We start from the raw sequence: 16,536 nt of genomic DNA, 5'->3' as shown, positions 1-16,536 counted from the left end.
GAATCAGCAGGAAGAGGAAGATCAATCTGCAGCCAGAGAGGGAGGGATGTGAGGAGGGGGACAAAACTGTGGGCTCTTTCTTTTCTATTTTCTCAGTTTTAGCTCATCTCATACATATATCTTTCTGCTGCAGCTGGCTCGCGTCGTGGCGGGGCAGCTCTGCATTAAGCGCACAGTGGATCAATAGCCATTACAACTCCCTCACAGCCTGACACATCGCAGAGCCACAGTTGACATTTCACTCAGGGCCGCATTGATCCCCAGTGCACAATATTCCAGCCCCCAGTTAGTGGCCGAGCCTGGGGTCTGGCTGGAATTGAAAAGCGAGGGAGGGGGGTGTAAACGACAGAGGGGTGGCTAACCAGCTGCCCGCGCTACAAGTAAACAGCACACCCCTTGATGCATTCCTCGTTTTCAATCTACTGGTTTTCCTGCCACTACTGGCAATCCAAGAGGCTGTATCAGAGGATCAAAGCTTGACCTTATGTGAATTATTTATACACCAGATCTGTGTGTGTGTGTGTGTGTGTGTGTGTGTGTGTGTGTGTGTGTGTGTGTGTGTGTGTGTGTGTGTGTGCGTGCGTGCGTGCGTGCGCGTGCGTGCGTGCGTGTGTGTGTGTCAGAAATAACCATACTGACATCATTGTTGATAGCATCTACAGCATGTTGCAGACCAGTGGAAACTGGTGAAAAAACAACTAAAATGAGAATTTGGTGTAATTAAAAGGCGGGAGTTTCCAAGAAACCTCAAAATAAACACAGAAAAATCACAGACAACACCAAATTAGAGTTAATTTCTTTTTAATTGCCTTCTGAGACCTAAGATGCTATCTCTGTGGTCAGTTTTACTTTGCAAAATAACCGCCAAAGCTGGTAAACAGTGTTGAATTCATTCATTCATATAGTAGCTGCAAAATGTGTAAACCATTTTCCAAAATATAAATAAAAGTTTAACAATATCTATTTCTACTTCTAAAGTCACATTAAAGATGCCAAGACTACCTTTTAACAATAGATAGTGACAAAATCATATACTATCATATACTATATACTATCAATACTATTTCTGTAATACAAACCCATGTATAACCTGCCGCTCTGTCATTTGTATTGTTTTTCATCATGACACAATCACCTTTTTGAAAAGAAAATATCATCTATATCGTCATGGAAATGTTTCAGGACTTATCTTGTGCACAAAAGATTGTGTGTTCGCTGTGTGACTTCTCAAAGCGGTATGGGGGAACACTGCTCCTGGGTTTGATTTCTAAATTGCACTTCATAACTGTGAGAGAGGGGAATTCCCAGATAAAAAGAGATTAAATACCTGTCAGGTGTAGTGTGACTGCATTGTTCACTGTAAAGTCTGATGGAGGGACATTTCTGTTGAGAGGAAACATAAAAATGTGTGATTTTCTTTTTTCTGAACATTATCTGAATGATTTCAATCTTAATAAAATATGTAGGTTCTTTTCTACTTGTCTACATTGTATGTGTGTGTGTGTGTGATGTGTGTGATCACCTGTTCAGAAAATATACATTTATATTCAAACCATGCACCTTGAACACATCTGATGTTGACAATCTCTCACATGTAAAACCTGTGCATCTCCCCCTAACGGGTCTAAAATGACATAAACAAGTTAAATTACAGGGATTCATACAATAAATACATCATAACGACAATTTACACAGTCTACATGTGAAAGCACAAATGCATCAGATTACAGGTCTAATGCCATAATTGAATTCTTGCTCTGGGCAGAAATTTGATTTAATCAATTGTTACCACCTGCCTCAATGTTTGCAACATCAGGGAGACCACCCACAGCATCAGAATGTAAAAAGTGATTTAATAAACAGACGCACACACATATACCCACACACCTTAAATATCGTTGGACCCATTGACATCATACAGCAGAAAAAGACCTGCAGCTGCCTCTGAATCAGATCCTCATCTTTAATTTCTATGTGGTCGGCCCAGTCAGATACAATGCCTGTCGTCACATAGTCTGGGGTCATTATGTACTGGGAGAAGTAGAGAAAAAGAAAGTGTACATGAAGATGAGAGCAGGTCTGCAGTCACAATGCTTCCATTTAACATGGCAGGGCTGATGGGTGTGGGGGGGGGACTGGGATTGGGGAGCAGCGTCTTGCCCTCTGAGCCCAATTGTGCGACCCAGGACGGCCCGGCAGAAGACACCGGAGCCCCGCAGGCTGACAGAGGTCTTTTCCCATCAACACTCACATAATGCTGCTTTGGCACACACTCACAAGTAAGGCTCTGCTTGAAAGCTGCTGGCACAAGTCCAAGTGGCTTATGGATATTTTATATTTATATAATATTTATAGTGTGCATATTGTTTGAATTGTTAACTGCCACACAGAATTAAATACTGTATTTTTGGGGTGAAAATCTGTAATTAATATATTGATTGTGGATTTGACAAGCCAGTTTCGATATGAGTGAACATTCTTTGCAAGCTACATTTCAAATCAAATTTTTTGTCTGAAATCTTAAGGCGACACTTGATTATGATTCTGTCTTCTTTGAGATCCACCTCTTTTGTCCTGCTCCAAAGTTACTAGTTCAACTGGTCAATTACTATGTTTTTCTTCCTCACAGCCCCACAAGTCAAATAGATGTTTTCGCAGCTCTGTCTTATTGTGTGAATTATTCACCCTTTTCTTTAAACAAATAACTTGAAATACCCTGATGCAAAAATAGCAATTCAGGGACACAACTCAAACTCACTTTCCAGCCTTAATCATCTTTCTTGGAAAAAGAAGGCATCAATCTTCCCAACTCAAACATCATTCACCAGTGTTATTCACAGTTGTATTGTGATGGAAGCACACAATGCTTTGATATACAGTAGTTAGTAAGATATTATATGTATGTTTCATATCAAGAGCTCAAGGGTTGAGTTTCACATTGAAGATGACTGTTGAGTCACCTTTAGGACAGTGAAGGCAGCACTCTGCCCTGACTTTGCTCAGAGGAAACACCTGCAGAGAGCAACACATGTTGGTCTGCAGTGAAACCTCCCCTGTCTATTTTGCACTGATGAAATATTCCTATGAGGACTGAGACCTTGTTCTGATTATTTGTAGCTCTGGATATTGTTGAAAAGCACCACCAAGGAAAGCCTGGCGGAGAGGCATGTAGTATTAGCAGAGCGGCTCTTTTTGTAGTGAGCACCAGCAGCTTGATGAAGGGCAACAAGCTAAAGCCTGGGAGGAGCTTTACTGTGCAGCAGCTCTGCTTTTTCGGGCTGTGTGAGAAAGTTTTCTCCCTCCATGCAGCCTGGTTAAATTAGCCCCAGAGCCAGAGTGTGGACAGCAGCTGGAGTGCAAGAGTCAGCTCTGGCAGTGGTGATAATCAGCAGGGAGGATGTGGAGAGAGAAACCCTCAGGGAGGAGGGGGTTGAGGAGTTGGGGGTGGGGGTGGGGGGGGCTGTGATCTTACAGGCCCAATCAGAACCCAAGTGGAGTTGAGGCCTCATGCAGTGTAACAGCACACCATCGCGCTGCAGCACTCAACATCCTGGACACAGAGCAGGTCTCCTCCCTAACCGGCTGCTTAACCCTTTCAGAGTGTGTGTGCGCGGCTCCCCTGGCCCTCATTCGCTCATCACCGCACTAATCAGCCTCAGAGACAGCAGCTGCAGGGAGCCCCCTTCCTAACCTGGGCTGGAGAGGCTGTTATCCTCAGCAAGAGGAGTGCAAATACAAAGCTTAGTGTTCTCCACAGGGACCACAGAGCATCCACATGTCTGACACTGGCTGCTTCCTCTATTGTGTCACATTCAACTTCAACAATGTCAGCAGATAATGTGGTTCTTTATCAGACAGCAGTGGAAGACATACTCACTAAGTGAAAGTTGCTATATTACAATGTAAAAATACAAGTGTAAGTCTTAATTTTACTAAAGTCATATCAAGTTAGTTTCCGTGTAATACCATACAGCAATAAAAACATGATACGGAAATAAAAAGTAACTACCTAACTAACAGTTGGCCCATCCTGCATGCGATTACAAGACGCCGCTGTAAATCAAACATCAAAAATACACCTTTAGGTAACACATACTGTATATAAAAACAAAAACAAAACCCCTCAATTATAACATGAATTCTTTATCAGCAGACCCAAACGGAATCTGCAGATTTCTTTGACTCTTTTCAGGGGGGATGCAGAATGAAAAACTGCAGAATTTAGCTGCTTGTGGTGGAGATGTGTTAACATTCTGAGTTTTATTATATCATTTAAGGTAACATATGTTTATGTGTACATTTTCAAATAAAAATACAGATGTTGTGCACCAAAAAGCAGAAGAAATAAATCCCACAAGCCCAAGGTTATCCTGATTAATGGCTTTTATTCCATATCTTCCAGGCTTTATTCGAGTATCTTTAATATTTACTTCTGGTGCACCTGCTCGGACCACACCCATCTTCAAACTCTGCCTTCATTTTGATCTCAACTACTCACCACATCTATGCTACACACGTTGTGATGCTATCACAGTGACACAATCTGTCTGTAGACAGAAATATGAACACCTGGCAAAGTACTCTAATCCTCTTCTGTGGTAGTTCCCGCTACAGTAGGTGTCTCAAGGACACACACACACACACACACACACACACACACAGGCTGAATCTCACTTCTCTTATTTGATATCTACTCGATCCTCGGTTGAACCGGAAGTTGTTCTGGCCCTCCTTTGTGAAGGCCATCTCAAAGCTGTTATTCCTGCCCAGAGAAGCAAGGATCGAGGATCGAGGAGGCAACTGAGGAGCTATGAGCGAGGATTCACAAGAGCAGCCTTCCCGGAAGTCACTGCAGCTGAAAGCCGCTGCTAACTCCGCCCATACAGTTGAGGAATTCACGTGACGTTTCAGAGAAAAGGACATCTCATCCCTCTAAAAACACATTCCCTTGTTTCCTCTCTAGCATGATTTCCTCTGTCTCTCCCATGCTTCCGCGCTGGGAAGGACTAAGATGTGAGGAAGGGAAGCAAGTGGAGGAACCGTGGATGCAATTTCAGGGAAGTGAGATTCAGCCACAGACTCACAAGGTGAAATCAATACCAGCGTAGCTGTCGCAACTACAAGTACCTCAAATTTGTTCTGTGTTTTTTCATGATGTTCCTCTTATCTGTCCAATGTGTCCATTTATTTTACAGCTCGGGTGGCCAAAGGTCAACAGTAAATCACTGGGAGTTTAAATAAAGCTCTGATTAATGTTAAGGAATAAGAATAATGTACTGTAGCAGTAGTTCCTACAGTACTGGCAGTTGTGGCATATCTGCACTAAATCAGACTAGAGGTCAAGCCAGCTCAGAGGCTGCACGCGACCAGCAGTTCATCAGTGTGTGTGTGTGTGTGTGTGTGTGTGTGTGTGTGTGTGTGTGGGTGTGACACATGGACATGATGGAGGGTTTGGAGGAACATCCGGACAGGTAAGGTCAGAGCCAGGTCTGATTACACAGCTGCTGGTCCTCCATACAAACCCAGAGACAAACCAGCACCCCAGTCCTGCTCCAGTCCTTGAATCCATCTATCCATCCACTATCCCACTGATGAAACAGACCCGACCTCAGATACTTTACCCTACACTGCCTCGTGGTCTGGGATACAAAGTTTAGTCACAAAACTAACTCAGGTTGACTCTTTTTAGAACGGTTTGTTTTTGGTGTTGCTGTGGAAAAGCAACATGTTCAGAGTTCACACAAATTAATTACTCACAGTCAACGTCTCTCCACAATGTCTCGTCCAAGAAACACTACCAAAAGAATTGAGTGATACTGGCAGAGCAGATGCGATCTCCGAGGCCCAGCTTGACATGACATGAAGCAACGATTTTACGTTGTCTGTCAAATATACGGGAAAAGAAATCAATGCAACTTGTCAGCATTACATAAAGAGCTTTTGTGCCTTGATATTTCTTTTCTGCCTGTGTACTTTTGTCTGGGGTGTACAGAGTCGTTCTCAAGGCCCAGGGGGAGCAGAGCTGGAGAGAACAATGTGGGAACCCAAGGAGGAAACTGCACATGTTGTCTTTTCTCTACAGTTTCTGCTGTGACTCCAAAAGAGGCTGCATCTTTACAGACCATTTCATACGGCAACATCATCCATCACTGCAGACAGATTTGACTGCACCTTCTGCACAAGTCCCCATCTTGACCCCTGAATTCTTCTGAGATGAAGACATTCAAAATCAACAGTGCCATGGAAGTGAAACCCTTCAAAATACAGGATTAATGTGCAGTTTAACATGACATTGTTTTTGGACATGTTACAGTCAACATTTATTTTCCTAAACTGACTCTCTCTTTATTATTTTTGGTGTTGCCAAGTGCATTTTGTGGCTTTGTAATGAGCATTTTTGTAAATGAACAGTGATACATTGTATAAATAGCTGAATTGACATTTAAGTGCACAATTGCATCAAACACTCATTCTATATGACCAGACTAAGTGCATCCATCTCCACATCATTAACTACAGGAACAGTCCACATTTACAGTTTCATGGGAATATGGGAAAAAGGTTTGTGGGTGAAACTGATCAACCACTTACTGCAGCAGCGGCGTCCATATAATGTGATTACAGCTAAAACCCGAGTTTAGTGCTGGTGACAAGGCTACGAGCGCTACTGACTGCCCAGGTGCAACCAGGGGGAGCTGGGTGAGGCACTGTGACACTCCAGGCTTCACCCTGCGGAGCCTCAGCCACGGCTGAATGCAACAGCCTCCCACTCTCCCTCTCATCCAGAAGAGGATCAGCGGCGGCTTAGAGCTGCCTGGGCTGGAAGGTGAACAAGTGGGGCTTTGAGGAGCCCTCTGCCAGTCAGACAGAGAGCTCCAGGCCTCCAGCCCTCAGGGGTTAACCTCTCAGACTGCCAAGCAAAATACTGCAAGAGTCTCGCAATTACAGAGACAGTCAAAGGCCACACGCAATTTCCAGAGCTATTTACACAGTTAGAACCCCCCCCCCCACCCCCCCCCTCAGAACTGCAGAATTAAGATGGCAGAGAGGTAAGGTAGGCTTTTATATACACTTTGTCCTTATATAGCCCTTAGCTGCAATTCATTCACAAAGAATGAAAGAATATGTCTGCGATGTGTGCCATGCAGTATGTAAGGAATACAGGTAGGTAGAGTCAAAAACACATTTATAAATTCCCACACTGACAGGAGCACCTGTTACAATGGAGACATTTTTAATGGATTAAAAGAAGACAGATAGGATGTTAATTTTTAAAATTAAATTAAAGTACTTTATCACACTCATACAAAACAATCCAATGTTTCCATAAAACCATCCTGATGATTTTCAACATTGCTCACAATGGTCCAACAAAGTAGTTCCCAACCTGGGGATCCAATGCCCTAATCAGTCCTAAAATACATCAGAGCATCACAAGATGAAAAAACAATCAGTTACATAATTCTTTTTTTTCATTTACATACAGGATACTTTCAGCTCCTCAGGCATCTAAAAGTCCATCAAATAAAACAATTTGAAAAGCAAATATCACTCTGTGGAATAACTTGAGATCAGTGCACCCAAGTACACGTTGCTTAATTTTACAGGGTCACAGGCAAAGGTTGGGAGCCAATGGTCTAAAACACCCAAAGATAATTAAGGGACTATACCACTGTAAAATATCTTTTTCTCATAGTATATATTGTCTATAGTGACATTTATTGCATGTATTGCGTTATATTATAAGCTTGTTACCATGCACATCCCCTGTAGATCAGATAGTGTATGCAGTAACCTGGCTTGGTCCTGCTGTTCAGCAGTGTATGATGAGGTTGTGCAGTGAGTCTGTATAAAAAACAGTTGTACCTCCTGGCGAGCCGGTGCAGCGGTGCTCTCAGTGGACCGTGGGGGCCCCAGCAGCCTCTAACCTGCACAGCTGTTCTCCAGGTTCAGAGCCTCTCCAGAGCCCGACAGTTCCTCCTGCTTTGGGGACCGCCCGCCCGGGGGGCATGGAGCACTAATAATAACAACATCCAACATGCAGGCTAGGGGTCAGACGCAAAGCGTGACCCTCCCCATCACAGCACCAGAACCTGGACAAGAGCCAGGACACAGAGCCACGCTGCAGCCTGGGAGAGGAGGGTGAGGGGTGGGTCTGTGGGTGGCTGGAGCTTTCAGGTCTCCTTTCACGTCCTGCTTAGAGCCCCACCACCACCATTTTGGGGGTGGAGGAGGGTTTGCAGAGTAGGTCATGATGCAGGAGGGAGGGACGGGTCTTTGGATATGGGTAGATTATATTTGGAAGCTTGTAGGCTCACCCGCAGGCAACACTGTACTGCAATAATGTAAGTATCTTAAATGACAGAGTCGAGAGGCAGAGCAATATCTGTTCATGCATCTAACTGGAGCTTCGGGGAAATCCTGGGCTTTGCTGGATTTAGCACTTTTATAAGCAACATGTATTGTAAATTGTCGATTTGGATTCCAAATTAACATAAATCTTAGTCATAAATTGTACCTTAGATCAAAGAAAACTGGAACCCATGTGCTACTCCTTGTATTAAAACTGAAACAACAAATTCCTGCTCTGAATAACAATCTTGAGTCTGTTATGTTCAAGCAAGTACAAACACAGATCTCCGCCACAGTCAGGTCTTACAGGTCGGCCAGCGGTGCACTTGTGGTTTCTCACACACTCCATACGAGGGGGAATACTTGGCCCTAATTAGCACTGAGCATCTGGCAAATGTCAGTGTGTGTCTGTGTGCAGCATTCCTTTTTACTTAGTAAGCTTGCTGGAAAAAACACTGTGAGAGCGTCACAGCGTTTTAGACCGGGGTCCCGGGAGTGTTTTGTTATCGTATTGTAAGTGGCATATGTGTAATGTAATAGCAGTCTTCTCACTATTCCCTGATTCTAGTGTACGGTTAAGGTTTACAGAGCATTTCTAATTCTATTGGTCACATACACCTACACCAACATATGCACTGCTGTGTTAGCTTAGAAAAAAAAATCCTCTCTTTGTGAAGTTGTTTAATTTTTCTGAATGGCCTTCACTACTTAATTTGATTTTGAACAAAACACTCCTCTTCAGCGGATCTATTACTTCAATCATTCAGTATGTAATAGATAATGTTACCTGTCTGTTTGCCAGGCAGCCACATAATATTTTAATGGGGAAGTTGAAACTGAGCATATCACATATGAAGAGGAAAGTTTAAAACTGCACATAATCTGATGGGACTTTGGTTCCCACAAACTCAGCAGAGAAACAACCTGTCTTCACATGTTTAGCTTCTACTGGTGTTATTCTAGCCCGGGTTTTGACATAAACTAACCACATATCCCTTCAGATTGTACACATTGATCAAAACCATAACGCTTTACTCTCCTTAAATACAAAGTTGAAAATATTCCAAAATGTAAACACCCAGGTGAATTGCAGGATCCTAAGATAAGAGTTCACAGCAGTTCAGTACACTCGCTCTGAAGCTACAGAGCAGCAGCAGACAAGTACAGTTCAGTCCAGTCGGCTTGATCGCAGCCTCGATCTCCAACCTGACAAGATTATACAGAGGCTTCCTGTCTCCTCGGCCCCGATACCATCTCAGTCTGACTGCTCGCTCCCCTCCCATACGGCTCCGTCCCAGCCTCAGATAGCACCAATTACACCCTAATGGGACAGTTTTAATTAGAAAACTACATCTAGGAAAGCACATGTTCATCCAAATCCACAGCATGGCTCATTTAAGACATTAATACGCAGGCAGGTCATGCAGTACAAGAAAAGTCAGTGTTGAGAAAAACAGCTACTCAAGGAGGTCATTCATGTGCAGATCAAAACAAAAAGCCCACTCTTAATATTTTCTTACAGAAATATCTTCACAATTAAATCCTCCATGCTGTGCAGCACACAGACACATGAATGCTTCCCGTTCTTCCAACTAGCCTGATAATAACTGAAAACTCATTTTTCTTTTCAAACACACTATCGTTAAAAATGATTCCTAGGGCGCCTGGGTAGCTCACCTGGTAGAGCAGGCACTCATATATAGAGGTTTACTCCTCGACGCAGCGGCTGTGGGTTCAACTGTGGCCCTTTGTTGCATGTCATTCCCCCACTCTCTCCCCTTTCATGTCTTCAGCTGTCCTATATAAATAAATGCCCAAAAAATAATCTTAAAAAAAAAAGATTCATCTTTTTTTCAACAAACTTCCTGGTAGATGTTATGTTAAATTGAATACTGCACATGGAGTAAATGAAAACCAAATACCACAGCAGGTCCCAGTCATTGATGGTTATATGTAGTATGATGACTCAGAACTTATGAGGCTATTTTCATTTGTTCAAGTCAATTAAAAATGCACAACAGAAAGAAAGAGGAAACGGTAAATAGGCTTCAATTAGCTACATCATCTTTTTTCGGGCTGTAATGACCGACAGGATTGTTTCTACAAACATGCATCAATAGTGATAAAAAAGTCTTGTCACACGGCTGTTCGTTTACTGTCAATCATGATAACACAATCCAGTGCTTTATGTGCACTAACTGATCTATTTTATGCCATCTAAATAGAAATCTGGCTTAGTACACGCTCGATTTGAAGTGCACCATGATCCCAAATCATTTAGATGACAGATGCAATCACAACCACAAGCTCTGGTCGTACACAGATGGAAATCAATTACTGTGAATGTTGCAAAACACATAAACACACACACAAAACACTGGCATGTTCGGGACTTATTCATTTAATGCACATCTGTAATTTTTTATTTTTGTAATCATGATGAATACCTGTGTCTGTTTATTACAGGAGATTAAAAATGTAAAAACATTTTGTTGAAAAATAAACCCCAATTGTTGCTGCTATTTTTAGATCTGCTGACACTAAAATTTGTTGAAACAAATACTGTTTAAAAATGCACTTCCAGAGGAATCATGTCATGTTTATGTAGAGGTGAACAAGCAGACTGGACTCCAGGGACTTCTACTACTAAACTATCAACACCACCACTTTCATCACATCCTTCACTTGAGCAAATTACCATATCAGCAGCATGATCTGAAAGCAGTCCAAGAAACCACAATCTCTGCTTTCTGACGTACAATTAAAAGATGTCAAACTCGGTTTCTTTTACACTGTTTTGGTACTGGCTGTCAGCGCATCAAACATTATCTTAAAGAGGACTCATTTAGCAGAGAAAAGGGACCGGCCAGGTTCACTGACGGTGAAGAGGGGGCTCAGTAGCCTCGGGGTATGTGGGTAACCAAGGAGCACAAAAGAAATGTGAACATGATAAGAAAAGCAGTGATGGTGGAAGGGTAGGGGTGGGGGGAAGGGGGGGGGGGACTCAAACTTTCCTGCCCGGCTCTCTCCTGGGAACCTGGAGGCTAAGACGCTGGAGCTCCTCCACACAGGTATCATATTCAGCAGGTCCCTCAGTACAGCTGGGCTCCGGTCCAAAACTCCCTCACTGTCTGTCTCAGTGGAGAGATGTGGAGGCGCCATGAGGTAACAGTAGCAGAAACGCCAACAGGTGAAACCAAATATTCAAGTCAAGCTTGATACTGTTGCTGTCATTTCACAAAATAATGGAATCAAGCCTTTCTACCTGCTTTAACGTAAGTTACATGGAATTATTTGCATGATTAAACTCTCTTAAACATGATAGGGAAAAGTGAGGAAATGCAAGCATTAATGGATGTTCCTTCCCTTTTTTTCTTGTGAAATAATAAAAGTGAGAGAGGGTAAATGGAAACCCATGACAGTTTCAGACATAAATCAACCTCCCACATCTCCACTCTGACACAACATAATAGACAGACTGTGCCCCCCTTACAAAAGCGCAGCGACTGAGGGCCCACTGCTGGATCCACTGTAATAGCCTCGTCTCCAGAAGAAAGGGGACTGCCTTCTTTAGATTTCAATCCACTGCACCTGAATGTCTGATCGACTGCAGAGGGGGAATAAGCTGAAATAGAAGTGTTGAATATTACGCTTTTCAGCATGGATGTAGCTTTGTTTTTTTTAGAAAACCTCGACATATTCTATGGAATCTTAAACACTAGAAGAGACCAATCTTAACACAGAAATGTACTTCATGATCAAGACAGATGATGCAATAGCTTCAAATTCTGTGCTTTTGTATGATATTCACTTTGGCCGGAAAATAAAGGAAAGACAAAAAAAAGTCTACAGAGTTAACAGAGGGTAAACATTTGTTTACTAAAATAGTCATTTTCAAAAACACAATTAGTGAAGTGCATCATATCAGAAGTAGTGCTGCAAGAAACTGTTAATTGAATTCTCAATTCATCTGCCAATCGACTATTGGTCCAACAGTCCAAAGCCCAACATATTTAATTTACCCTAATGTAATGACAAAGAAAAGCAGCAAAAAAAAGCTGGAACTAGCTTTAGCCTGTTAACCATTTTTGCTTGAAAAATTATCTGAAACGATGAATCATTTAACTAAATAGCTGCAAACTACAAAACATTTTTGGTCAATTGATTAATCGACTAATCGTTTAAGCTCTAATCAGAAGTGCATACACCATACTGAACAAGGGGCTTTGCTTATAAAGTAAGAAATAGCAAGCATAGTAACAGTGTTTCAGGTAAAATCACAATCATGCAATTACTGTTTATTCTGAAGGTCTCCGGGACTTCGCTGGTTGCTGGGCCACTGGTCTAACTCTGTGCAAGAAAGCGAGTGTGTATATTTTCCCATATGTCAAGTGTTTCCTTCAAATAAAACAATCTCCTTTATAACTTTAAATATTGCAATGGGACATGAGGATAGACTTAGTGTGAACTGCAGGGGGAATAATTAAGCTTCTGTAAACTCAACTGTGTGGTCTGAAGGAGCAAAAGGGGTTTCACAACCTTCTGACAACTGCACAGGGGCCTGCAGATCCTCCAAACAGTCCACATCCACACTAGATATGTGAGGACAGGAGTAGGTGCATCAACATCCTGCATAAAAACGTGACGATGGCTCTATTAAATAGTTGTGTCCTGCTGGTGGAATTAATGAGACAGCACATGTGCCTACTAAACAATAATGCCACTTCCCACTAGCAGGTCAGTCGACTGAGCTTGTGCAGTGCAATGTGAAATGTGCACTCACAGCAGAAAAAGCAGAAAAAACTACAGTGAGATGAGGCCCCTTGTGGCCACGAGTGGATTCAATCAATCTGAATTAGAGATGTGAAGGGTTCCAAGGTTTTGTCTTGTTTCATGTGAAGAGGGAGAAAAAATGAAAATTGACCCGGCAGCCTTCATTTAGTGACAATGTGCTAAAGTATCATAAGGTATGATGGGTATTCATCAAAGTGATCTGCACAAGCGAGGGCAATACAGTGGCACAAAGGTTTTCAATTGAAAACCAAAATACTCATTAGTGTAACACTCAACATCAGCGGCAATCAGAAGTTGCATTAGCCGTGAGAGGACAAAATTACATCCCTAAAGCGGTTTAAATACATATCAGACCAGCTGGGATGTAAAGCATTGGATTATGCACTAACAATATTCCAAATCCTATAGGAATATCTATACATTCTCTCCTTGATATACTAGGCCTCATTAAGGGGACATTCAAGTGTTGAACCTTTCAATTTCTACAGCCCTGTCAAGATTGAGCGTTAAAAATCGATGACGTTTTCTTTGCAATTTCACGTTATCAGTTTAAGATCAGGGAGGACATAAGAATACCCACGAATGCTAAAGAAAATATATTTTAAAAAAAGAATACAGCAGTAATATATAGCAGTAATTCAAATATACTGAAGTGCTTGAGAAAGGGAAAGAACAATTTTACTGATTAAGGGGACGTGGAAATATTTCCAGCTAAGGAGCCCAATTTGGTCTGTCGTTGGGCTTAACAGGGAAGAGGAGAACTTAAATGAAACTCTCCTAGTTTATTGCATTCTGCATCTGTATTTTCTGAAAAGAAATATGTAATACTCACACAAGGTTATGCCTGAGATTAATAAGGCAATTAATAAAAAATAAGAAATGGTTGGGGGTACTAGCAGACTGTGGAAAGTACAGTGCCTTGCGAAAGTATTCGGCCCCCTTGAACTTTTCGACCTTTTGCCACATTTCAGGCCTCAAACATAAAGATATAAAACTGTAATTTTTTGTGAAGAATCAACAACAAGTGGGACACAATCATGAAGTGGAACGAAATTTATTGGATATTTCAAACCTTTTAAACAAATAAAAAACTGAAATATTGGGCGTGCAAAATTATTCAGCCCCCTTAAGATAATACTTTGTAGCGCCACCTTTTGCCGCGATTACAGCTGTAAGTCGCTTGGGGTATGGTTCACTATCAGTTTTGCACATCGGAGACTGACATTTTTGCCCATTCCTCCTTGCAAAACAGCTCGAGCTCAGTGAGGTTGGATGGAGAGCGTTTGTGAACAGCAGTTTTCAGTTCTTTCCACAGATTCTCGATTGGATTCAGGTCTGGACTTTGACTTGGCCATTCTAACACCTGGATATGTTTATTTGTGAACCATTCCATTGTAGATTTTGCTTTATGTTTTGGATCATTGTCTTGTTGGAAGACAAATCTCCATCCCAGTCTCAGGTCTTTTGCAGACTCCATCAGGTTTTCTTCCAGAATGGTCCTGTATTTGGCTCCATCCATCTTCCCATCAATTTTAACCATCTTCCCTGTCCCTGCTAAAGAAAAGCAGGCCCAAACTATGATGCTGCCACCACCATGTTTGACAGTGGGGATGGTGTGTTCAGGGAATGAGCGTGTTGCTTTTACTGCCAAACATAACGTTTTTGCATTGTTGCCAAAAAGTTCGATTTTGGTTTCATCTGACCACAGCACCTTCTTCCACATGTTTGGTGTGTCTCCCAGGTGGCTTTTTGGCAAACTTTAAACGACACTTTTTATGGATATCTTTAAGAAATGGCTTTCTTCTTGCCACTCTTCCATAAAGGCCAGATTTGTGCAGTAGTACGACTGATTGTTGTCCTATGGACAGAGTCTCCCACCTCAGCTGTAGATCTCTGCAGTTCATCCAGAGTGATCATGGGCCTCTTGGCTGCATCTCTGATCAGTCTTCTCATTGTATGAGCTGAAAGTTTAGAGGGACGGCCGGGTCTTCGATTTGTAGTGGTCTGATACTCCTTTCATTTCAATATTATCGCTTGCACAGTGCTCCTTGGGATGTTTAAAGCTTGGGAAATCTTTTTGTATCCAAATCCAGCTTTAAACTTCTCCACAACAGTATCTCGGACCTGCCTGGTGTGTTCCTTGTTCTCTTCATGATGCTCTCTGCGCTTTACACGGACCTCTGACACTATCACAGAGCAGGTGCATTTATACGGAGACTTGATTACACACAGCTGGATTCTATTTATCATCATTAGTCATTTAGGTCAACATTGGATCATTCAGAGATCCTCACTGAACTTCTCGAGAGAGTTTGCTGCACTGAAAGCAAAGGGGCTGAATAATTTTGCACGCCCACTTTTTCAGTTTTTTATTTGTTAAAAAAGTTTGAAATAGCCAATGAAATTTCGTTCCACTTCATAATTGGGACCCACTTGTTGTTGATTCTTCACAAAAAATTACAGTTTTATATCTTTATGTTTGAGGCCTGAAATGTGGCAAAAGGTCGAAACGTTCAAGGGGGCCGAATACTTTCGCAAGGCACTGTATGTAAGGGAAGCAAGAGGGAAGTTCACACAATATAAGATCATGCATAGATATTATCATACCCCTGTGAGATTACAAAGAATGAAATTGATGATAATATATGTTGGAAGTGTAAAACAGAGGTAGGAACTTTTCTTCACTGTGTATGGGGATGTGCATTAGTGAGTCAATTTTGGGTCAAAGTTGTGGACTTCCTGAGTAACTGTGATTCCCCTGACTCCTGCCATATGTTTACTAGGGGACAGATCACAAATACCGAAAATATCAAAAAGAACTTTTTCTGTCATTATGGTGGGCTTGGTCACAGCTTCAGTTATTTTAAGACACTGGAAAACTACTGTATCTCCTAATCTGAAAGACTGGACTAATACAATGGTGGAGACAGCATCTTATGAGTCTATGCTTCACAAACTGTCGGCTGAGGAGGATGGGATGACCTCTTGGGATCTTTTTTGGACCTACACAAGGGCTAATGGAAACTCAACTTAAGAAAGCAGAGACTAAATACAGCATAGCGTCCTTCTGTAGACTGGACTTCCCCCTTATATTTCTTACTTTATTTCTCCTCTGTGACATGTCGTATGTTTATGCCAAGATTCCGAAATGTATGACCAGCCCTGTAGGCTACTTACATATTCTGCTGTTAAGAATTAGATAAAAACAATTAAATTAGAAAAATAAGGCAATTAATAAAAGTGAGATTGAGGAAGAGGTTAGCATGATGCGATTTCTACTATGCAAGAAGTTGATTTCATCTATTATTAAATAGTAAATCTATCTAACTATAAAGCAAGGACCCTCTGTCTGTGTGTGTGTTGTCTTTTGAATAGCCTATCTCGAGAACG

The sequence above is a fragment of the Perca fluviatilis genome, chromosome 12 (genome assembly GCF_010015445.1).
Source record: "Perca fluviatilis chromosome 12, GENO_Pfluv_1.0, whole genome shotgun sequence".
In the NCBI taxonomy this organism is placed as follows: domain Eukaryota; kingdom Metazoa; phylum Chordata; class Actinopteri; order Perciformes; family Percidae; genus Perca; species Perca fluviatilis.
Note: the sequence above shows the minus strand (reverse complement) of the source record.